Here is a 23848-nt window from a genome sequence, read left to right as displayed (position 1 = left end):
TGGGAGGAAACTGGGGGACCTGGAGAAAACCCATGCAGATGTGGGAAGATGGGCAAATGCCACACAGACAGGGGCCCTGGCCAGGAACAGACTTTCTCATCAAGGTGATCATGAAACGATGCCATGTGAAATGACATCAATTTAAGGACTTGCTGTATATGGATCAGCTGGAAATGCTGTACAGGCCACTCTGCCTTCTTATGACGAGGGTGTGAGAATTCAGCAACTCCAGCAGCCTCCATCCCTCTAGTCTTACGTTAGGGAGGATTCTGTGGCCTGAGCTACTCTATGAAGTTAGCTCAATGCTATGGCTACAACACAGCTGCTGCACAGGCCACAGGAGAGCCTTTCATGCAAGGTGTTTTTCTAAGCGGCTGAAAGCTGGGAGCTTGGGCCTCTCCAGCACAGTTTACAGCACAGGCTGTGTGACTGCTTGTTCAGACATGTTTGTCCCTGTAGCAGGATTAGTTTGAGAACTGCTCTTGCTTTCTCCTTTCACCCTCAGAGAGGTTGTCGGGTAGAGATCCGTCATCACTGGAGGCTCCTGGTATCAACCATAAATAATCTATTAGCTGTGAACCACTAAACTGGCTTAGGTCAGTTTACCGCAAAGGCTGTAGTATGCCTGAACTTCAGGAGTGATTATCTACAGATGGTGGGATTATACAATTCCAACCCCCACCCCCAACTCCCTTTGTGCTTATCTGTTGTCTAATTCTTCCTATAATAAATATGTATTTGTACGAGGTGGGCGGGACTTGAGGTCAGGAGTTCAAAACCAGCCTGGCATAGTGAAACCCTGTCTCTACTAAAAATATAAAAAAATTAGTGGAGCGTGGTGGCAGGTGCCTGTAATCACAGCTACTTGGGAGCCTGAGGCAGGAGAATCGCTTGAACCCGGGAGGTGGAGGTTGCAGTGAGATGAGATCCCACGACTGCACTCCAGCGTGGGCAAGAGAGCAAGACTCTGTCGAGAGAGAGAGAGAGAGAGAGAGCAAGACTCTGCTGAGAGAGAGAGAGAGAGAGAGAGAGAGAGAGATTATTTAAATAATAAATAAATAACAAGAGACTTAAGTAAACTGCACAGCTTGCACTGTCACCACCTGCTGGCAAAAACAGAGAAAGACCATTGTAGGTGAATGCTGACTGCTTAACAGCAGAGAAGGCGGCTTGCAGTTAGACTTCTCAGTTTTCAGTTGTTTTTAACTTCTAAGTGTAACATCTGGATTTTAGGGAGGGGAGAAGATCACTCCTCTTGAAGCATGTTACCTTGAAAGAGTTCCGATTTTCAAAAGCAAACTAGAGTTGTGCTGACCACAGTTTTAAGTTTGAGAGAAAATCATAGTCCCTGCTATGGATCAGTCAGATACAGTAAGTATCTAACTATGATGTCACCCCAGGCAGCAGCTTCAAATGAGAAGCCAAAGGCTGATCACGGGTTATAACAAGTATAAGTCATTTTAAAGGTCTGGTTCTTCGGATGTTTCTGATTAGGCAGTTGCCAAAACTGATACAATCAGTAAGGCCATAATCTCTCCAGTCTCATGATTTCTGCTAAATTTCTAATGGGGATCTAAGAGTCCTAGCCACAGGTTTCGGTTCTATAAGCAAAGCAAACGCGGCACAGACACAAACCGCGAGAAAGGCAGCAGTTACGACAACGTTGCAACAGGCTAACTTCTTTCCAGGCTGATGCCTGGGGCACAGGAGCCTCCCTGTGTCCAGCAGCACTTGACGTGTGGATTCCTCCACAGATGACCCACCTATCTCTCCTCTGCCAACCCCTGTTCTCCTCCTTGCCCAACCTCTGACACCACCTATCTCAGAAAATGGGGAGGCTGCTGCCCTTCAAATGCTCATCCTGCCGTCTAGGAGCCGCTGCCCTCAGACGCCATCCATCCCTGTCCTGTCTCCAATGGGAGAAGCTACCACAGAACACCCTCCCTCTGGTACCCTCTACTCCCCCAACCATCTCGTTCTCCTGTGACATCCCTTACACAGTGCTCACCATATCTAGAAATTATTTTCACAATCTCTTTTTTAATAAATATACTTGTAATCCCTATTTGAAATAAAGGGAAAAAAACACACAAATGCTTTTTACTTTAGGGTAGTATGCATGACACATCAGCATTTGCACTGGGGACCATCTCTCTCACACACACACACAAACGCATGCAAAAGTGGGACCAACCGCTCTCATGTTATTCACACAGGAGGTAAATAAGATTTTACTGGCAACTTTTTTTTTTTTTTTTTTTTTTTGAGACAGTTTCGCTCTATCGCCAGGCTGGAGTGCAGGGGCGCAATCTTGGCTCACTGCAACCTCCACCTCCTGGGTTCAAGCAATTCTCCTGCCTCAGCCTCCTGAGTAGCTGGGACTACTCGGGAGGCACACACCACTACGTTTGCTGGCAACTATTAATCTGTGCTGGAAGGAACCATAAAGGTCCTCTAATAGCAGTGGGCCCCAGACTTTTGGATTCTAAGGCAGGTAAAATTACCTCTCCCACACTATATGACTAAATAACGAAAAGAGAGGGAACAGCACGGAGCTGCCAACACTACATTTAGGGGCTTTTTTTTTTTTTTTTTTTTTCTGAGACGGAGTCTTGCTCTGTTGCCCAGGCTGGAGTGCAGTGGTGTGATTTTGACTCACTGCAACCTCCGCCTCCCAGGTTCAAGAGATTCTCATGCCTCAACCTCCCAAGTAGCTGGGATTACAGGCACGGACTACCATGCCCGGCTAATTTTTGTATTTTTAGTAGAGATGGGGTTTCACCATGTTGGCCAGGCTGGTCTCAAACTCCTGACCTCAAGTGATCCACCCACCTCAGCCTTCCAAAGTGCTGGGATTACAGGCATATGCCTGGCCAGATTTGGGGGCAATTTTTAAAAATCATCATCTATTTGGGGAAAAGATACTTTAATCTCAAAAAACAACATGCTAATCAGAACGACAATGAATCAGCTTAGTTTTGGGAGAAACTCACTTCATTGCATTTACTTTGTCATGGTCCTGCACTAGTTTGGGGGTGGACTCGGGAGTGCATCTTGGACTCTAGCGACCTTCTAGCTAGTTCCAAAACTTCAAACACTTCAAAAACCAAAATTTCAGTAATTCAAGAACCACCAATATGTCATAACTGTACTATTTCCTTAATATTTCTCTTAAATGTACTCACATTTTTACTTTTATAGTTTTGTTTTAAAAGGAGACTTTGTGTCACTTCCATAAAAGAAAAATCAATATCATGTGTCACAAATAAAAGGTAACCTATGAATACATGCAATAGAAACAAAACATGTTATTAAAGTTCAGTTAGATAGTGTTGCTGGCTGAGGCCTGATCTCTCTGTGTAGACCAGGGAGGCTGGCAAGTGAACAGCAGTGATTAAAGACCGTCATCAAACAATGCTTTTCTCTTTAATAACATCAGAGGGATTCAAAGTAAATTGAAAATAAAAGTACTTTCACTCAAGGTGATACAATATTATCTAGTGCTAGACCCAGGTGACATCTAAAGTCATCTCTAGTGGTTTATATCCCACTCTTAAGAGTAACACGAATCATGATACTTTGGTGCATGAATATTGCTAATTCATCCAGTCATCTGACACATTTATTGAGCATCTACTACATTCTAAGCACTATACACAACAGAAGAAGGAATGAATAAAACAGGCATGGTATTTCTTGCAAACCTTCCATTGGTGAAACATACATTAAACAAATGGTTACACAAATTGTATTTGGGTATATTTGTGTTGTTTTACATATATGTAAACATACTGTGTGCATATATCTGATATATATATATTATATATATGTGTGTGTGTATATGCATCAATTTGGTAAGTGCTGTTGTTTGTTTTGAGATGGAGTCTCGCTCTGTTGCCCAGGCTGGAGTGCAGTGACGCAGTCTTGGCTCACTGCAACCTCTGCTTCCGGGTCCAAGCGATTCTCCTGCCTCAGCCTCCTGAGTAGCTGGTACTACGGTCGTGTGCCACCATGCCCAGCTAGTTCTTTGTATTTCTAGTAGAGACAGGGTTTCACCATGTTGGCCAGGTTGGTCTTGAACACCTGACCTCAAGCAATCTGCCTGTGTCGGCCTCCCAAAATGCTGGGATTATAGGTGTGAACCACCATGCCTGGCCTTACAATTTGGTAAGTGTTACAAAGGAAAAATACAAGACGTTATGGCATGGTTTCACAGTAAGACTGTCTTTAGATAAGGGGCCAGTAAAGACATATAGATAGGAGGATGTAACAATTAAACTGAAGCCTAAAGGAAAACAAGCTTTGGCATGTTGAAAGGGTGGGTGGGGGTAACCTCCACACAGAGGTAGTGATGTAGAAAAGGTTTGGTTCCTTTGGGGAACTGGAAGAAAGATGTGTGGTGAGAGGGCAGCAAGCAAGAGGAGGGTGGAATCAGTGGGCGGGGGCGGGATGGGGGCAGGGAGGGAAGCAGTCTCCTAACCTTTGCTTAAAGGGACCAGAAACTTCTAGTTCTCTCTGGAAAGATCTTCCATCTTTGTATATCATCCTATAAATGTTTCCTATACTAAAGAAAAATCTGTCTCTCTGTTGTGCTCACACACTAATAAATCAGTTCAACACTTTTGCATCATGTGCAGAGAAAGTTTAATTCCTCCTCCGTGTGATAGCCTCCAAGTATCTGGAGATGGCCAAGTGTTATTCCAGAACCTTCCCTTCCAGGATGAACACCACCAAAGTTCCATGCTCCCTGTTGTTTGTGTCCCTCTTACAAGGAAGGATGGCTCGGAGCGGTGGCTCCCACCTGTAATTCTGGCACTTTGCGAGGCCGAGGCGGGTGGATCACCTGAGGTCAGGAGTTCATGACTAGCCTGGCCAACATGGTGAAATCCCATCTCTACTAAAAATATAAAATTAGCTGGGCGTGGTGGTGGGCGCCTGTAATCCCAGCCACTTGGGAGGCTGGGGCAGGAGAATTGCTTGAACCCGGGAGACTGAGGTTGCAGCGAGCTGAGATTGTGCTATTGCACGCCAGCCTGGGCCACAAGAGCGAAATTCCATCTCAAACAACAACAACAACAACAAAAAAGAGGAAGGCAGATTTTCTAATGTCCATTTGTGTTATGGGACTTGAACTTCCTTCTCCACATATTCTTTGCTTCTAACTGACTTTCTGGAAAACACCCAATAAGTTATGGTCGGGCCTGAATTCCTTGAGAACTAGGAAATTCTCAAATGCATGCCATCAAAAATATTTATTTCTTCTTTCATGTCTCTTTCCTGCACCTTGGAAGGCAAATTCCATTTGTAGAGGGGAGGAAGGGGGGGCTACAGAACTTTTTCAAATAATGGAATGATGGCGAATATGCATCTATGCTAAACTCAAAGACATGCCCAAAGTTTGTGATAGAAAAATTAAATATCATATTTACTATTTGAACTGATCTTCCATTTGCTTGCAGCAGGTACAGGAATGCTACATGCAGGGAAGGTGAGAATAATGCAAAATCCCCGCTCTTGACTGCTGTGGCTACAGACCCAGATTCCCTTGAAGTGAGGGCTGGGTACTGGGGTGGTGCTGTTTAAGCAGGGCACTCTGCCAGGCTTGGATCACACACCTCCTCTTTGGAACTGGCGTGGAAAAAGACACATAAGAGCTTCATGAATAATACAGCAGCCCTGACATGCTGAATGCACATTTCAGCCAAATATATGCACATTTCAGCCAAATAAGTTGGTCTCTCCACATCCTCACCCTTCCCTCTTTCCTCCCTCTCTTCAGTGCTCTTTTACCACATTCGCCAGATTTCTAGGTTTTCTCACTGCCTCCTGTTGCAAAGTGAATTGTCCCAGGGAAGGAGGGCTAGCTTCCAGATTCCCTGTTGCACCTAAAGCCTTCTCCTCCTCTGCTGGCCTTCCAGCTCCGTGACTGTAGCATTGCCCATTAGGCCTTCATCAGAGGAGGCTGTGTGTGGCCCAAGGGCAGCAGGTGAAATTCAAAGCAGACAAGTTGCTTCTCCACATCAGTGATGATATGTTAGAGGTAGGCAGCCAAAGAAAATGAATATAATAAAGAAAGTCTGGTTTAAGAGTATCTGTTGCTTTTCTTGGAAAATTCTATCCTTTACTAATTAGCCTGCCCATAAGAGCTCTACTTCTGCACATAATCGGAAGAAACAATGTTCAAAAAAGTTTTCAAATATGTGTGAAACAACAATGCAAACAGCATTAAAACTCAGCAGAGTGTAGTGCCGGATGCAAGGTTTCTCTCTCATGGGAAGTGCCCCTTACGTAAAGCAGCAGGAAACGGTGCTGGCCATAACATTACCAACTCCTGAGGGAAGAGACCACATCTGCTCATCTTTACATTCCTTCAGTGGTTGATGCAGCCTACCGATGAGGTGTTCAACAAAATACGTTGCGTGAATTTGATTCTTAAGAATAACATACACAGGCACTGAAAATAGTTATCTTCTGGGTGGTAGAGGGAAGAGGCAAGGTGATTTTCATTTCTGTCTTTGCCTTTTCCACAAGTTCCTGATTTTCTCCAGTAAACATGAATATATTTAGTGAGAAAGTTATCAGTAAAAAGGAGATTTTTAGAATTGGAAGGGACCAGAGAAATTAGTCCAATTCTCTTATTCCTTACATGTGGAAACTGAAGCTCAGAGAAGCTAAATGACATGTCCAAACCACATAGCTTGTTAACGAGATGGCTGAAAGAAAACTGACTGAGGCCATTCATGTTTCTTGGCCTACTGCCTTTCTTCCCCTATACATACCCTTTGCCTTTCCTGAAAGACAGTTTAGGTGAGACTCTAATGTGTTGAAAAGCCTTGGAACCAATTTAGAAAGCAAACTGTGCTATCCAGTGAGCTTATTCCCCACAGAAGACATTATCTTAGAAAATGCAAAGCATAATTTAAAAGTCATTAAGTACAACATCCTCTGCTGCTGTGACAGCAAAACGCTCAGCCACTCCTTGATGACAGATGGCCCTGTGCATTGACACACACCTCAAAACAGCCTCTGCAAGGAAGCTTAACATCCGAGAAAGGCAGAATAGTGCACGTCACAGAAAAGGGAGAGTTTGCATGTGGGTTTGCGTCTCCAGAAGTGAGAAGACTTAAGAGATATTTACTGTGGGCTCATCTTCCACCAAACTTTTATTGATGTGTGGACTTCAAACTTCTTATCATAAAAATTTCAAACATACAAAAGAGAGAAGATTAAAATGGATTCCATGTAACCAGAGTGCAGCTTCAGCTTTATCAATCATTAACTTAGGGTCATCCCCCCAGCCACTGCCTCCCTCCCCATGGGTAATGTTGAAGTCAATCCCGAACATTATAATATTTCATCCATGAGTACTTTAACATGTATCTCTAAAAGATAAGGACCTTTGTTTAACATAAACATTCAAATGTCATAATGCCTAAAAAACTGATAATAAATCCTTGATACAGCCAAATAACCCATTTGTACTCCACTTTTCCTGATTACCTCACAAAATGTTTAAGGCCCATTTAATTTGTCAGGCACTGTGTATTATCTCAGTTAATCCTGACAATAACACTATATGGAGGCTGTAGGTAGCCTGGGGGAGCAAGACACGTGATCAGGTTAGAGATGTAGGCGGGAGCCTCACTCCCCCAGAGTCTAGACACACTGACTTTTTTTCTTTCTCCTTAAAAAGCCAAGCTTGCTCCTACTTTAGGGCATTTTCATATGTTTTTTTTCCTCCTGGTTTTTCTGTAGCTGTGAACTCCTCAGAGATCACCCCTGACTGCCCAGTCATTCTCTATTAAAATACCCTGGCTACGTTCCTCAAAACATTTGGTACTATCTGCAATTCTCTTGTTTGTTTATCTGCTTGTCTTTCTTTCCAAAAGAATAGATGCTCCGTGACAATCAGCTCCTCCTCTGTGGAGCTGAGGCTTCAGCACCTACAGCCCTCAGCACAGACTCTGGCAATGGTAAGTGCTCCACGGCTGTGTGATGCGTGGATTCACATATGCCTGCAAACATAACAGGTATTTGTTGAATGAAATAATGCACACATGCACACATGGGAAAAAGAACAGCCTCGTTTCTGCTGAGCTCCACTCTTGGGTTCTCAGGCACTTGGCCGAGGCCTTTAGCCAAATTGCACTTTTATCACGTTCTATTGTCAAATGGCTTTTTATAACTACAAAGGCAATACGTGTTCACTGTAGAAAATTTGGGAGTCCACAACAAACGCAAACTTGAAGATTCAAAGAGCCTAGAAATAGCCACTGTTGACATTGTTTTTATGCATATATTATACAAAATTAGAGTCATGCGATTCTTATTGATTTGTGATCTACTCTTTTCATTTAACAATGTAGCATTAATATTTCATAGGCCACTGAACTGTCTTCTAAAATGCATTGTTTCAAGGCTGCATTGCATTCCACTGTACAGCTAGACAAGGTTGTCAATAACACCACATTATGGGACATTTCACTTGTTTCCTTTGCTTCTTGGCTACCATAAAAAATAGCAATAAAAATTCTTGCATGTTTATGCACATTTCCATTATTAGTTTCTCCAGATAGATTCCCATAAGTGGACTTGCTTGACAAATTGAAATACAAATTAGAGCATTTGTAAAGATTGCTAAAGTGATCTTGAGAACAAGTGCATCAATTAATACTCCCAGCATCAATGTTTAAAAATGTTCATCTCCTTTTCCCTTTACCAACAATGGATGCTAATATTTTTTTAAAATCTATAATTCTATGATCTATCTTTTAATTAGATTACAGATTTCTTGCGAGCACTTTCTTTTACTTCGGTATTACTCCTGATATGCAGCAGGCACTCATTGTGGATGGATAGATGAACTGGATGAATTTTGTCAAGGATTACCAGGAAAAACATTGAGCTACATGAACAAATGGTCTTTTTCCTGTTTCAAGAGCTCTCCTGCCTAGTTTACGTGTGCACCTGAGCACAGTCTTTCTTCCCTGCTAAACCCTGCTGAACATCCTTTTGCCTTTGGTTTGGGAATGTCGGGCGCACATCCCACCAGATCCAGCTCTCCCTCCCATTTAGCTTCAGCAGAAGAGGTAGCAGAATTACTAATTTTAGCTGACATGATGTTTACTGCTGCAAGTATCACTAATTAATGATGTAACTGCAGAATAACAAGTCCCAGATTTCCCTTAGCAAAGCAAAACTGAGAGTAAACCCTACACTGGACTACTCCACAGCATCCGAGCCTACCAACTGGAAAGAGACAATCACCAGGGGCTGAATCTGACCCAGAATTTGTGCTAGGAGAAATTTAACCCCATAATGCCATGCTAGAGAGCTGCCTGCTACCCACTCACTCCGAGTGCAGATCCCAGCTTGCCAGCCCTCAGGGAGCCCTCAGGGAATAGGACCAGGTCTTGTGTGTTGGTACAGTCCTGTGCCCAGCATGGCTTGACATATGGTAAATACCTACGAAACATCTGGTGAATACACAGACACCAAAGAGAGGGAACAGAGGATGAAAAGATTCATGGAAGCCTGGGCGGGGAGATGGCAATGTGAGGAGTATTCTCTGATGTTCTTCGTTTTCATCCACGTGGAGTAGAGCAAATGGATGCTCAGGGAAGAAACAGCTGGGGCCACAGTCAGGCAGCTATATAGCTTGTAAATTCTGGGATCTGGATTTAGTCTTAAGTCAGAAACAACCCCATTCCCTTTGCCTGTTCTATGCTGCCTTCCAACACTAGAGAAAAATGTTTAACACCCTCCATCTGAGAATTTGTGTTCAATAATGTTTATTATAATCTTAAAATTAAAATGTCTTGAATAATCAACTAATATTCCAGCTATTGGGAAGAGGTTCTCACAGCAACATTTTCCCTGAAATGGCCCTTATATGCTAAAGCGGGCCCTATATGGTAAAAAAAAATATGGACGTGAGAACTATTGTCTGTCTACACAAATTGACAGTAAAATCATAGATTTTCTGGGCTGGAAAGACAGAGAACAAAATGAACAACAGATTCTCTAATGCATTTTTGTTTTCCAATGCATACCTTCTTTGGCTGGAGATAAAAGTTAACCATTTTAATGACATTGAATGCCAATAACAGCTTATGTGCAAATACAGCAGAAGCAGCTATATACTTCATTCATTCATTTATTTGGTATTAGGCACTATGGAAACAAAAACAGTATGTTCCTCCCCATTCTCATGAAGCTTATTGTCAGCTGTGGAGATCTACAAGCACTCTATTACAACAGCTAATAGAGGCCTATGCCCACTGGGTTACAGAAGTGCTATACCAGGCTTCTCAAGGAGGTAAGAAAAGAAGAATTCAGAAAAAGTGAGATGAAACAAGAATTATGCTTGTTGAAAATATATTAATAATACTAACAGCTATCCATGTATTGAGTGGCCTACTATGAACCCAGTACTAATAACAACTCATTGATCACAGCATTTTGGGAGGTCAAGGCAGGCAGATCACCTGAGGTCAGGAGTTTGAGACCATCCTGGCCAACATGGTGAAACCACATCTCTACTAAAAATACAAAAATTAGACAGGCATGGTGGTGCATGCCGGTAGTCCCAGCTACTCAGGAGGCTGAGGTGGGACGATCACTTGAACCTGGGAGGCAGAGGGTGCAGTGAGCCGAGATTGCATCACTGCACTCCAGCCTGGGTGACAGGCAAGACCCTATTTCAAAAACAACAACAACAAAAAAAACCTCACTGAGGGGGAATCTATTATCTCCATTGTACAGAGGAAAACACTGAGGCTTTGAGAGTTTAGTTTACACAGCTCATAAGGTACTAAACAAGAGAAGAATAATCTGGAGTAGAGTTGAAAACTAGCATGTAACAGTCATTGTCCCAAATGTCACCTGAGAAATAGGCACACATCTTCTATTGAGTATCTGTTGCTACATAACAAATTATCCCCCAAAATTAGTGGTCTAAAACAACAAATATCCTTTATCTCAGAGATTCTGTGGGTCAAGAATTCAGAGACAGCTTAGGTAGGTTTTTCTGGCTCAGGATCACTCAGATCTGCAGTTCAGATGCCAACCAGGGCTGTGTTCATCTGAAGGCTTGACTGGGGCTGCACAGTCTACTTCCAAGATACTCCACTCACATAGCTGTGGGCAGAAAGGCTCAGTTTCCTTGCCATGTGGGCCTCTCCATAGGGTTGAGTGTGAAGCCATATGGCAAGTGGCTTCCCCAAGAGCTAGTAATCTAAGAGAGGGCAAAATAGAAGCCACAATGCCTTTTACAATCTAGTCTCCAAAGTCTAACAATATCACTCCTTCAACTTTCTATTAATTAGAAATGAGTCTTCAAGTACAACCCATGTCAAGGGGAAGAGAATTAGGCTCCATCTTTCAAATGGTGGAGAATTTGTGGTCATGTGTTAAAACCATCACTCTAGCTCAGACTGGAAACTAGAATTGAGTGGGGGGATCCTATCTGGAGAAAAAGGTTTGTGTTTAAAAAGGAAGCAGGTAGCAAATAAACTCGATCTTGAGTGTTGAAAAAATAAGATCTACAAGCCAGGCAAACGAGGTTGCTCATCTACCAAGTGCATAAGTGGCATTTTGCTTGTTTGTTTGTTTGTTTGTTTAGACAGGGTCTCGCTCTGTTACCCAGGCTGGAGTACAGTGGTGCATTCCCAGCTCACTGTGGCTTTGGGCTCCTGAGCTCTAGTGATCTTCCTGCCTCAGCCTTCCAAGTAGCTAGGACTACAAGTGTGTGCCACCACACCAGCTAAGTTTTTTTTTTTTTTTTTTTTTTTTTAAAGATGGGGTCTCACTATGTTGCCCAGGCTGGTGTCAAACTTCTGGCATCAAGTGCTCCTCCCGCCTCAGCTCCCCGCAAAGTTCAAAGTTCTGGCATTACAGGTGTGAGCTATCACACCCAGCCATGGTGTAATACTTTTGAAGAGTTTGGTATCTTGGTAAAATTCATAGTTTTAGGAACAGAAACATGAAGTTTAAAAATACTTTTTAGTTATTAATTCTTTTTGTTGCTTTCCCTGCCTTTGGGCAAAAGTTCCTTTGAAAATATCAATTTACTTATTAGATATGCCTTGAGAAAGGGGTTTGGGCTACAAAGATAGGTGGCAATTAGAATCTCTGGTGGACCAGAGGAGCGGAGGTGGTTACCGGGATCAAAGGGAGGGAGTGCAGAGGGGAGAAAAGGGAAGAGCAGGGTCTCCTAAGTAAGCTGCTTCCACCAGAAATTCTCCTTCAGGGCTCTCCTTGGCATGTCCCAGACTTCTGAACACCCTGTTCTCTGCTCAAAAGAGGAAGGCTCTTCCTTTTCAGAGCCTAGAGAAACTAGATAAAATGAATGTCCTAGCATAGAAAGCTGAATGTCAAAAAAATCAATTTACACGACCTTACCGATGCAAAATACAAACCATGAAATGGTCTTAACATATTGAAGACAGATTTGCACTGTAGAGAAAAAGACAGACAGCAAAGCCCAGAGCCAGCTCAGCATCGCCGCTGAATGGAAAGCTCTGCGGTGGGGCCTGGAATGAAACCCTAGCGCCATCTATAACCAGCTGTGACGCCTTGGGAAAATTCATCTTTCTCAGGTGTGGTTTCCTTTTTGTAAAGACAGGGGTACTAGTAATTTCTTACAAAGCTGAGAGGGTTTAATGAGAAACATAAGAGTTCAATGAATGTCAACCATCATTAATGCATAACAAGGACTAAGACATGAAGTTAGCCGTTAGGAGTAAAATTAGAGAACGTGTGTTCATTTTCTGCATCTCAATTTATGGTTTTATCTTGAACACTGTTCAGAAAGCAAATGGTAAATCACCGTACCTCCTCTCCTTCCCTCAACTTCCCTAACTTCCCATCCCTTCGCTCTCTGGGGCAAGGGGAGGGACCCCAACACTCAGATCAGGCATGGAGAAGCACAGAGAGCTGTTGTTCTCCGAATACCAGCAGCATTTCAGAGGTGGTAAGTCCCGGGAAGGAGCCATGGCAGTGGCTTCCCATGGCTCCTGAATTTCATCTTTCTGAAACCACGTGTGTGTGTGTGTGTGTGTGTGTATGTGTGTGTGTGTGTGCGCGCGCATGTGCACACGCATAGCAATAGCCCTATTCAACAGCAGCTTTTCCAAATCCCAGAAATTAGGCACAGGGGAGCCACTGGGGGACTCCTAGGAATTCTAGGGGAAGGGACCCCAGGAGAGGTGTAAAGGTTGGTAAGGACCCTCTCTGGAGTGAAGGGTGGGAAAATCATCACCACCTGGCTTTTATCTCCTAATCAAGCCTCACGTCTCAAACCACAGAGCAATGTAAGCTCATGACCAGCAAGGCTGTGGTTGTTTCCAGCAGCACAGTTCTCGGACCTTTAAGAACAAGAAAACCAATATGCATTAGAAGGTACATAAGAAGATACCTGAAAGACACTGATGAAAGAATAATCGTCATTTCTCATATTACATGGCCGAACGCCAGTAGATTAGATAGATGATTGCTGTGGTCCCTCATACCCATTTTCCAACAGGGAGCTATTGCCCAAGCTTGGTCAGAACCCTGCAGTCAGAAACAGGCTAAAGTTCCCTTTCCAGATCTAGTCCTGTAGCATCCCATCAGGGAAATACTTCCCGATGCTCCTGAATACCCTGCCAGGCAAACAGATACCTTTAGGCCCACACAGCCTTACCCATTGAATAACTGAAGCACTTTTCTAAAAGCTGGCAAGCCCAGTTTTATTAAGAGTCCAAATATAAAACCTTCATCAACTATTCATGCCTCTCAGGGGCTTAACTGGGACCTTTCAGAGAGCAGTGTGAGAGACTCAGTACTTAGTTACAAACTCTGCCTAGGAAATCAATTTATTCTGGATTCTTGGAGGAAGAATAGAGCATGTTGCTATTTACTTTTAATAACAAAACCCCTTGGTGTCTTAAGCCCATCTCTTAGTCAAAGAGAATTGTTATTCATCATTACAGGGTGAGGTCTGACCTTAAAACCTGCCTCCACTGGACACATTCCTAGATAAATACATGTGGGGGAACCTCAGATGGACCCTCCGTGGAGTCAGGAGAGACACCACCATGCACCCATTAGGCTTCTGTGAGTGATTCAAGGCCGTCAACTTCTGGCCCTTGCCAAGCAGCTGGAATTGTTTTTAAGTTCTCGCTGTGCAATACTTAGCCTCAATAACCAACACCACCACTCAGTGAGCCTTATTATGTGCTGGGCACTGCTCTAAGTCCTTATGGGTATCATCTCTTTTGTTTTCAACCTACCCTGAGGGACGGGTTCTATGATCACCCCCATGTTTTACAAATGCAGAAACTGAGATACAAGGGGATGGATAAGGAAGCTGCCCAAGGTCCCACAGCTAAAAAGTAGAAGAGCTGGGATCCAAACCCACAGTCTGGCCCCAGAGGCTGTATACTTGCTGCTGTGTTATTCAAACCTGCTTGCTGTACAGGTTTCAGGGTTTCTTTGTGCCATTTAATGATGAAGCCCCTCTCTCCTTTGGCATCTTAGCAAAACACTGGTTTGGCATTAGATGGTAGCCATCTAATACTTCCTCAGTGGCCATGCCTTAGTTGTTTCGACACTGGAAAGGACTGCTGCTGCATGATTTTTGTTTGTTTGTTTTTACTTAATGTTGACTCTTTCAGCTTTCTTACCCTAAATGGTATTCTAGTGATGATCAAAGCTTCATTTTTCTTAAGAAGCAGAATAAAATAGTAGAACATAGATTCTGAAGACAAAGGGAAGCCCTTCTACTACTTCAAGATGAGTGACCTTGGGCAAGAGAGTTAACATCTCTGAGTCTTAGCCTCCTTGCTCATGATATGTAGGTGGCCACATTTACCTTTTAATATTATTATGAGAAAGAAAAGATACAAAGTATATAAAGTATATAAACCACCTGTTATATGCAATAAAGAGTAACTCCCTGAGGTTCTTTCCTGTTCTAAAAGTCTGTAACTAGCTTTACTGTTTGGGTGATTACATATCCTCAAGGAAGAAAAGGTTCGGGTTTACAGGCTTGTTTCCATCGAAAGCATGTCTCTCGGGTGTAGAAAATCAACAGTTACTGACATCTACCAGTTCTGCAGTCTCATGCTAAATCCAAGGGATTTACATTCCAGGAAGCAATCAGATGCACGTGCCGGGGAAGATAACCAATGATTTCACAGGCCAATGACCGAGCAGGAAACCAGCACTGAGCAGGAAACTAACAGAAGGAGAAGATCCTTCCCCTGGGGCCCTGTGTGAGTTCAGATAAGAGAAATTTTCAGGAAACAGCAGATTGGCACAGGCAGAGAAGATGAGGGGGAAAAGTCCAGGAAGGGCAGAGTAGAAAGGAGGGAAGAAGGAAGAGAGAGAGAGGATAGAAAGGAAAAGAGCAAAAGAAAGAGAGAGAGCAGCACACGCAAGCACTAAGGTCTGGAATGTAAAGATGGAAGATCACAAGATGTACCCAGTCAACAGTAAGACAGCTGGCCGGGCAGGAAGTCAGGATTAAATAATCAATTGATGGTATACACATTGTTGCATTTTGCTTTACCACTTACCAAGTGCTTTACATGTGTAATCCTACTTAATCCTTACAAAGGCCACGTTAAACCTATACTATTCCCATTTTTCAGTTGAGGAAACACTCAGACTCAGATTCACATGATTTCCACAACTGATTCTCAAAATTCTGAGAGATGAGTAGGGCAAGCGTTATTTCTATTTCAAAAAAAAAAAAAAAAAAAAGGTCAGTTAAGGCTCAGAGAACCCAATGATCCATCTCAGGGCTTCTCAATGCTAAAGATGCAACACCCTTTTTTTTTTTTTTGAGATACTGTCTTGCTCTGTCACCCAGGCTGGAGTGCAGGGGCATGATCTCAGCTCACTGCAACCTCCACCTCCTGGGCAAGCATTTGTCCTAGGACGTCTCAGCCTCCTGAGTAGCTGGGATTACAGGCACCCGCCACCACACCCAGCTAAATTTTGTACTTTTAGCAGAGATGGGGTTTCATCATGTTGCCCAGGCTAGCTAGTCTCAAACTCCTAACCTCAAGTGATCCACCGCCTTGACCTAACCTCAAGTGACCCACGCTGGGATTATAGGCGTGAGCCGCCATGCCCACCCAGCACCCTCTTTTTATAAGTAATATTTATAATGCCATCATTATTATCTTGAAATAAAACAAAACTCAAAAATAATATAATAACCATAATTGTGACAACCAAAATTGCCCCCCACAAATATTTAAGCACCCCCCCCAGGGGACAGGATGCTTCAGGTTAAAAACTATTCAAAGGCAAAGGTAGGACCAGTCCTCAACCTTGGGTGTCCTGACTTCCAAACAAGGGCTCTTGAAAAGGTGGGGTGTGGCCGGAGATTGGAGGACACAGACCAGCAGAGCCAAGACAGAGAAGGCTGGACATCAGCAAGGTCAGGCCTTCAGCCTCTTTCCCTCTAACGCTGGCCACGAGGATTGAGAAAATGATGGCATTTACATCACAATCACTCACAGCCTCAGCTCTTTAATCTCTGAAACTCATCTTGCTGAAATGGAAATTAAGCACTGTCTTAGTTCTAACCCTGTCATGGTACATATTCCATGTGCCAGTTCTGATGCAAACAAACACAGGGACTTGAGAAGAATCACTCACACTCTTCACAGCCAACTCAAATTAACTCATAGTACAAAACAAAACATCAGGAAACAAGACTTTTGTTTTAAAAGTCTGTGTAAGGCCCTGGATTCGATTTATCTTCCTCCTGGTCTAACCACTTGACAGGACTGATGGCTCTGATCAACCTCCAACAAAAACCAGAAACATCCAGAGCTCACATTCCAGGGGCGCTTTTGGGAGATTCAGGGCTGACAAACTGTATGCACAGATTCTCAGGAAGAAGAGCCAAACATCTTCGTTCTTGAGGTTTAATTTATGTTATTTAGTGACATGTTAGCATGCTTGCAAACTTATGTCATGATCAATCAAACAGGAGGCAGGACGTCCTTCTCTCAGTTGGCTGTGCCACATTCTTTTAGCAGACATTAGATAATAAAACAAAACTACTGGCTGGGCACGGTGGCTCACACCTGTAATCCTGACACTTTGGGAGGCCGAGGCTGGTAGATCGTGAGGTCAGGAGTTCGAGACCAGCCTGACCAACATGGTGAAACCCCCGTCTCTACTAAAAATACAAAAATTAGCTGGGTGTGGTAGTGCACGCCTGTAATCCCAGCTACTCAGGAAGCTGACGCAGGAAGATCACTTCAACCTGGGAGGTGGAGGTTGTGGTGAGCCAAGATCACGCCACTGCACTCAAGCCTGGGCAACAGAGCAAGACTCCATCTCAAAAAAATTTTAAAAAGCTACCATGAAGAAACTGCTGGCTCACATCCTAAAGTTCCACCTAAGTGGAATTATACATTCAATGAATGACTACAAAGCACCTACACAGTGCCACGCGCTATGAGACGTTTAATGACGTCCCTGGTCCTCCCTCCCAGGACTCCACAACCTGGTGAAGAAAATGTGCCAGATACTCAGGCATAAGGCCCTGAGTGAGCGGCCCAAAAGGCAGTGAGAGCAAAAAGTCAAAAATAAATCCAATCTAGCATTTTGGGAAGCTGAGACAGGGAGATCACTTGCACTCAGGAGTTCGAGACCAGCCTGGCCAACATGGTGAAACCCTGTCTCTATGAAAAAATATATACATACGAAAATTCGCCAGGCACAGTGGTGGGTGCCTGTAATCCCAGCTACTCGGGAGGGTGAGGCAGGAGAATCTCTTGAATCTGGGAGACAGAGGTTGCAGTGAGCCGAGATTGCACCACTGCACTCCAGCCTGGGCTACAAGGCGAGACTCCATCTCAAAAATATATATATTTTTTTAAAAAATCAATTAATGTCTGGCTATGTGGTAACCAAAGCCAGGAATAGGGGGCATACATAAAATCCACTGAAACCACAGATTTAAATTAATTTAAGGTAAACCCTTTTCAGAATATTAACAGGTCGATCTCTCTCAATTAGCCTTCAACCACACCTTCCAACAAGACTAAGACTGACTTACTAGGCAGGAGGAAGAGGGATTGCTGGTTTATCCAAGGTCAGCTGAGCAGCAAGACCAAACACCAAGACTCCTATGCCAAGGGAAAGAAGACCTAAATAGCTTTAAGGTTGGTTAAAGTCTTCTGATGCAGAGTCCACCTGCACTAATACTGTCCTCGTTTTGAAAGAAGACATGCCACATTTTTAGGAAATGAATAAATATTGCCAAAATGTGTTTTATTTCTTATAAACTGGGGAAACGATTTTCCCCTGTTTTTTCCCTGTATTTTCAATGACAAATTCCCTAATTTCTTCTCCAAAAAGACTATGGTGTCCTATTTCATGGAGGGTAAAAAAGACTATTTTGATGATACGACATCCACAAGGTGAGCTTGTGGAATGTGCGATAATGCCGCTAAAATTTTTCCTTTCCAAACAGATTTATCAAGATGTAATTTACATACTGTCAAGTGCATCCATTTAAGTACACGATTCAATGGTTTATATAGATTTAGTATATTGCAACCATTACTATAATTTTGGAACATTTTCATCATCCTCTAACAAAACTTTTTATTTATTAGCAGTCACTCCAATTTCTCCTACCACCTGTCCCCTTCTCCTACCCTAAGGAAATACTAATATACTTTTTGTCTTTATAGATCTGCCTCTGCTCAACATTTTATATAAACAGAACTATATAATATGTGGTCCTTTGTGACTGGCTTCTTTCACTTAGCATATTTTTGAGGGTCATCCACATTATAGAATGTATCAGTACTTCATTCTATTTGTTGCTGAATAATATTTCATTACAGGGATATACCATATTTTGTTTATCATTTATCCGTTGAGAAAAATTGCAATTGTTTCCACTTTTTTGGCTAATACGAATAGTGTTGCTATAAACATTTGTATACAAGTTTTGTGTCTATATATGTTTTCATTTATTTGGGGTATATTATACCCAGGAATGGAACTGCTGAGTCATACAGTAACTTTATGATTAGTTGATTTTTTTAGAGACAGGATGTTGCTATGTTGCCTAGGCTGGCCTAGAACTCCTGGGCTCAAGAGTTCCTCCTATCTCAGCTTCCCAGGTAGCTGGGATGACAGGTGCACATCACGGTGTCCAGCTATGTTTAGCATTTTGAGGAAGTGCTAAACTGTTTTCCAAAGTGGCTGCACCATTTTACCTTGCCACTAACAGTGTATGAGGGTTTCAATTTCTCCATATCCTCATCAACACTTGTTATTGTCCATTTTTTTATTACAGCCATTCTAGTGGGTATCAAGTGGTATCTTGGTGTCATTTTGATTTGAATGTCCATAAGGACTAATAATGTTGAGCATCTTTTCATGCGCTTACCAGCCTTTGTATATCTTCTTCAGAGAAATGTCTATTCAGATCCTTTGCCCATTTTTAAACTGAGCTGTCTTTATTGTTGAGTTGTAAGAGCTCTTTATATATTCTAGATACAAGTCATTTATCAGATACATGATTTGCAAATATTCCCTCCCAATGTATGAGTTGTCTTTTCACTTTCTTGACGATGTCTTTTGAACCACACATTTTTTATTTTGAAAATGTGAAAGGTTTTGAAACTACGTCTTAGTATATATCTTACAGGGGAGGTGAAATTAAGATAGGGGCCTATTTGTACACCCATGTTCATAGCAGTATTATTCACAACTGTCAAAAGAGGACGCAACCAAAGTGTTCATCAACAGATGAATGGGTAGACAAATGTGATATGTATATATAATAGAATATTATTCAGCCTCAAAAAAGGAGATTCTGACACATCCTACAGTGTGGATGAACCTTGAGGACACCATGCTAAGTGAAATAAGCCAATCACAAAAAGACAAGTATCATACAATTCCACTTATGAGATCACTAGGGTAGTCAAATTCATATAGACAGAAAGTAGAATGATGGTTGTGAGAAAATTAGAAGGGGTAAATGGAAAGTTATTGTTTAATGGGTACAGAGTTTCTATTTGAGAAGAAAAAAAGAGATGAAAATATGAAAGGAGATTGACAGTAGTGATGGTTGCACAACAATGTGATTGTAATAAATGCCACTGAACTGTACACTGAAAACAGTTAAAATAATTAACAAACAGATGAGGGACTGGGTGCGATGGCTCATGCCTGTAATCCCAGCACTTTGGGAGGCTGAGGCAGGAGGATCACCTAAGGTCAGGAGTTCAAGACCACCCTTGCCAACATGGTGAAACCCCATCTCTACTAAAAATTCAAAAAAATTAGCCGGGTGTGGTGGCAGGTGCCTGTAATCCCAGTTACTCAGGAGGCTGAGACAGGAGAATCGTTTGAACCCAGGAGGTGGAGGTTGCAGTGCGCCGAGATTGCGCCACTGCACTCCAGCCTGGGCGACACAGCAAGACTCCATCTCAAAAAAAAGTAAATAAATAAAATAAACAGATGAGGGCAGTAGCTAGTTCCCAGTCCTCAGGTTTTAGCTTATCATTTTGCTTTTTCCTGCTAACTTCTATGCCAATACGTAAAATAAGCCAAAAGCACAAAAAGTAAAAGGTTCAACTAATCCAAAAACAAGCAGCCTATAAAGTTCAACGAAACAGCAAAATGGAAAATAAATTCCTTCTACTGACTCCCATATTTGTAAAAGGTCCATACTACATGAAGAACAATGCTGAGGGTGGGGATTCAGAAACGCCTAAGATAAGGACTCTGTGCCCTAAAGAAATTTTCAGACCAGGAATATATTTTTAATCCCGTGAATGGCACTCAGTCTAATTCAACCTGCAAGCTTTTTAAATGGGAATCTTGTAAAGACTGGATTGAACAACACTGCAATCAGAGTTAGACTACATCTAGGGAAGCTCTTGTTTCTTCTTCTTCCCTCCTCTGACATAGCAGCATATCTTTCAACTCTGAAAAGTTAAAGCTCTTACTCATCTGTTCAATATAAAAGGAGGATGATTATGCAATTTGGAATCCAGAGAGTCGTTTTTCTGAATGAGTTCATGCATATGCTTATTTACAACTATTTCATTTTTTCCTGAATGCATGTAAAAGATCACTGCAGCTTAACAGTATGCAAATCTATTCATACTGTGAAATCATAACAGCAGCACCAGCCTTCTGAGAACTAAGAGGAAATGCCACATATGACCAAAGACTAAATTACCTACCAAATCAAGCCTTTGAAAAGCGCAGACACATTTACTATGGAATAAGAATATGCAAGAATAAGGAAAAGTTCTAGCAGAGGGATTAGTTAGAATAATACAAGCCAAAAAGCGCTTTAAGAAGCAGAAACATCTTTTGGACAGACAAGAGTTCATTTAATAACTCAAACAATATTTAGTAAGCACCTATTATGTGCCAGGCACCATGCTAGGATCTAGGGGGTTAAAAATAAAAAACAATACTTAGTCCTTCCCAACCCTCTCCCAGAACCTCAGTGTCTACCATGGGGGAAAAATAAGCAACAAATTCAATAAGATGTGATAAATGCTGTGATAGACAATGTACAAAATGCTATGAAAGCAATAGCATTATAGGATAGCATGGAGGGATCAAGGAAAGTTTGCTGAAGGAGAGGAGACTTAGGGTGTGTAGAAGTAGATGGGCGGGCCAGGCACAGTGACTCACACCTAAAATCACAGCACTTTGGGAGGCTGAGATGAGAGAAGCACTTGAGGCCAGGAGTTCAAGACCAGCCTGAGCAACACAGCAAGATCTCATCTCTACCAAAAAATAATAAAATCAGTCGGGTGTGGTGGCACTTGCCTGTACTCCTAGCTACTTGGGGGGATGAGACAGGACTATCGTTTGTGCCCAGGAGTTCGAGGTTACAGTGTGCTATGACTGAACCACGGCACTCCAGCCTGGGCAACAGGGCAAGACCTTATCTCTAAAAAAGTAAAATGAAATAAAAAATAAAGTAGCTGGGCAAAAAAGGTAGAGAGGGTCAGTGTTCTGTGGAGAAAGAATAGTACGTGCAAGAAGATGGCTCCCCTACAAAAGTAAGACATTGGGTTCTGGAGTCAGGAAGATCCAGGATAGAGTCCTACTCCACCATGTGTTAAATAACCCTCACAAGTTAATTTTTTTCCAGCTCAATTTTCTAATTTGTAAAATGGAGATAGCAATTTTATCTCCTCATCTTGGATTAAATGACATAAATACATAAGTAGAGTTCCATAAACACAACAATTATCATGAAGATATTATTTAAATAGGGGGAGTATAGCAAGAAAATAATTGAGAGAGTTACAAAAAGAATTGCATTTGGTCCTTGCATTTTCCTTTGACTTTGGTCTCAAGTTTCAGCCTAACCATGAAATATTCATGTCCAATAAATGATAATATCTTAACCACTTCAACTGTTGATATAGTCTGTTTTATATGAGCACATCTCTATCAGTTAGGATTAGATTCAGTTGTGAGTAACAGAGACCCAAACTAATGATTTAAACAAAATAAAAATGCATTTTTCTTATATGTGAAAGTTCAGAGGTAGGCAGCGCAGTGACAGGTATGCAAGCTCTGGTCCCTGAAATCTTCACAGAACCAAAAGCCTTCCAGCTCACCATTCCAACATCTTTAGAGTTTGGCCCTTCTTGTCATGATCCAATATGGTGGCTCTAGTCATCACAACCATGTTCCAGGGAGCAGGGTGGAAGAAGGTATAAATAAGAGAGGACAAAAGGCACACACCACTTTTTAAAAAAAGGATTCCAAAAGCTACCAAACAATTCTTTTACTTGTAAGTAGTAGAATGTGTTCTATTGGCCAGAACTAGTCACCTGGCCTCCTCTGGTTGCAAAGGAAGCTGGGAAATATAGTCTTTTTTTTCAAAGTGTACAATTTTCTAAGCACATGTGGAACCATCACATAACTAAAATAATGAACATATCCATCACCTCCAAAAGAGGAAATATAATCTTTATTCTGAATGGCCATGTGCCCAACTAAAACTTGTGAGTTCCAATGAAAAGAGAATAGATGTTGGGATAATAGTCACTGCCACAACAATTGATGTGCTAGAAACTCAAAGAACAGAAAGTAGGTGTTTTTTGTTTTTGGGTTTTTTTTTTTTTTTTTTTTTGAGACGTAGTCTTGCTCTGTTGCCCAGGCTGGAGTGCAGTGGTACCATCTTGGCTCACTGCAACCTCTGCCTCCTGGGCTCACACCATTCTCCTGTCTCAGCCTCCCAAGTAGCTGGAACTACAGGCGCCCGCCACCATGCCTGGCTAATTTTTTATATTTTTAGTAGAAATGGGGTTTCACCATGTTAGCCAGGATGGTCTCGATCTCCTGACCTCATGATCCATCCGCCTCGGCCTCCCAAAGTGCTGGGATTACAGGCGTGAGCCACCGTGCCCAGCCCAGAAAGTAGGTGTTTTTAAAGGAAGGCATTACTAAGTGCTCACTATGAGAAATCTGAAGAACTCTAGATGCAAAGATTGACACAAATATCAGGAAACCTGGTACACAGAGGTGAGCCACAAAGGAGATAAAAAGAGCTGTTGATAAAATGCATGAAGATAACCAAGAAGGGGCTATAGGTAGGGGATGTGAAAGAAAGTTAATTGCTGCTTTCAAAAAATAATACAGTGACCAATTAGGCATATTCTTTGATTCCACAAACCCATTTCTTGCATTTTCTTCAACAGGAAAACAAACTTATACACAAATACGTTTGCTGATGAACAAATACGTTTGCTGATGAACATTCAATGAGAAGAGAAAGTAAATATTTAACTGGACAACAGGATAGACTTACTATACAAAACACTGTAGTATATTA

General features: G+C 42.2%; 1 protein-coding gene and 1 pseudogene across 3 annotated transcripts in view; one reads left to right on the top strand and one right to left on the bottom strand.

Moving 5' to 3' along the window:
- The window catches only part of TMCC3 (transmembrane and coiled-coil domain family 3), a 317061-nt gene that overhangs the window by 204718 nt on the left and 88495 nt on the right, over positions 1 to 23848 (bottom strand). The window lies entirely within an intron of this gene.
- The window catches only part of LOC117090752, an 80604-nt pseudogene that overhangs the window by 9174 nt on the left and 47582 nt on the right, over positions 1 to 23848 (top strand). Inside the window, exons 2-4 of the transcript XR_004440121.1 lie at positions 1755 to 1949; positions 5946 to 6040; positions 7890 to 7973. The product of XR_004440121.1 is annotated as a keratin, type I cytoskeletal 19-like (transcript). The remainder of the gene's footprint in view (positions 1 to 1754; positions 1950 to 5945; positions 6041 to 7889; positions 7974 to 23848) is intronic.

Source organism: Trachypithecus francoisi, unplaced genomic scaffold, assembly GCF_009764315.1.
Source record: "Trachypithecus francoisi isolate TF-2019V2 unplaced genomic scaffold, Tfra_2.0 Lachesis_group11, whole genome shotgun sequence".
NCBI lineage: Eukaryota > Metazoa > Chordata > Mammalia > Primates > Cercopithecidae > Trachypithecus > Trachypithecus francoisi.
The sequence above is the reverse complement of the archived record's forward strand: the minus strand, read 5'-3'. Positions and strand labels throughout refer to the sequence as shown.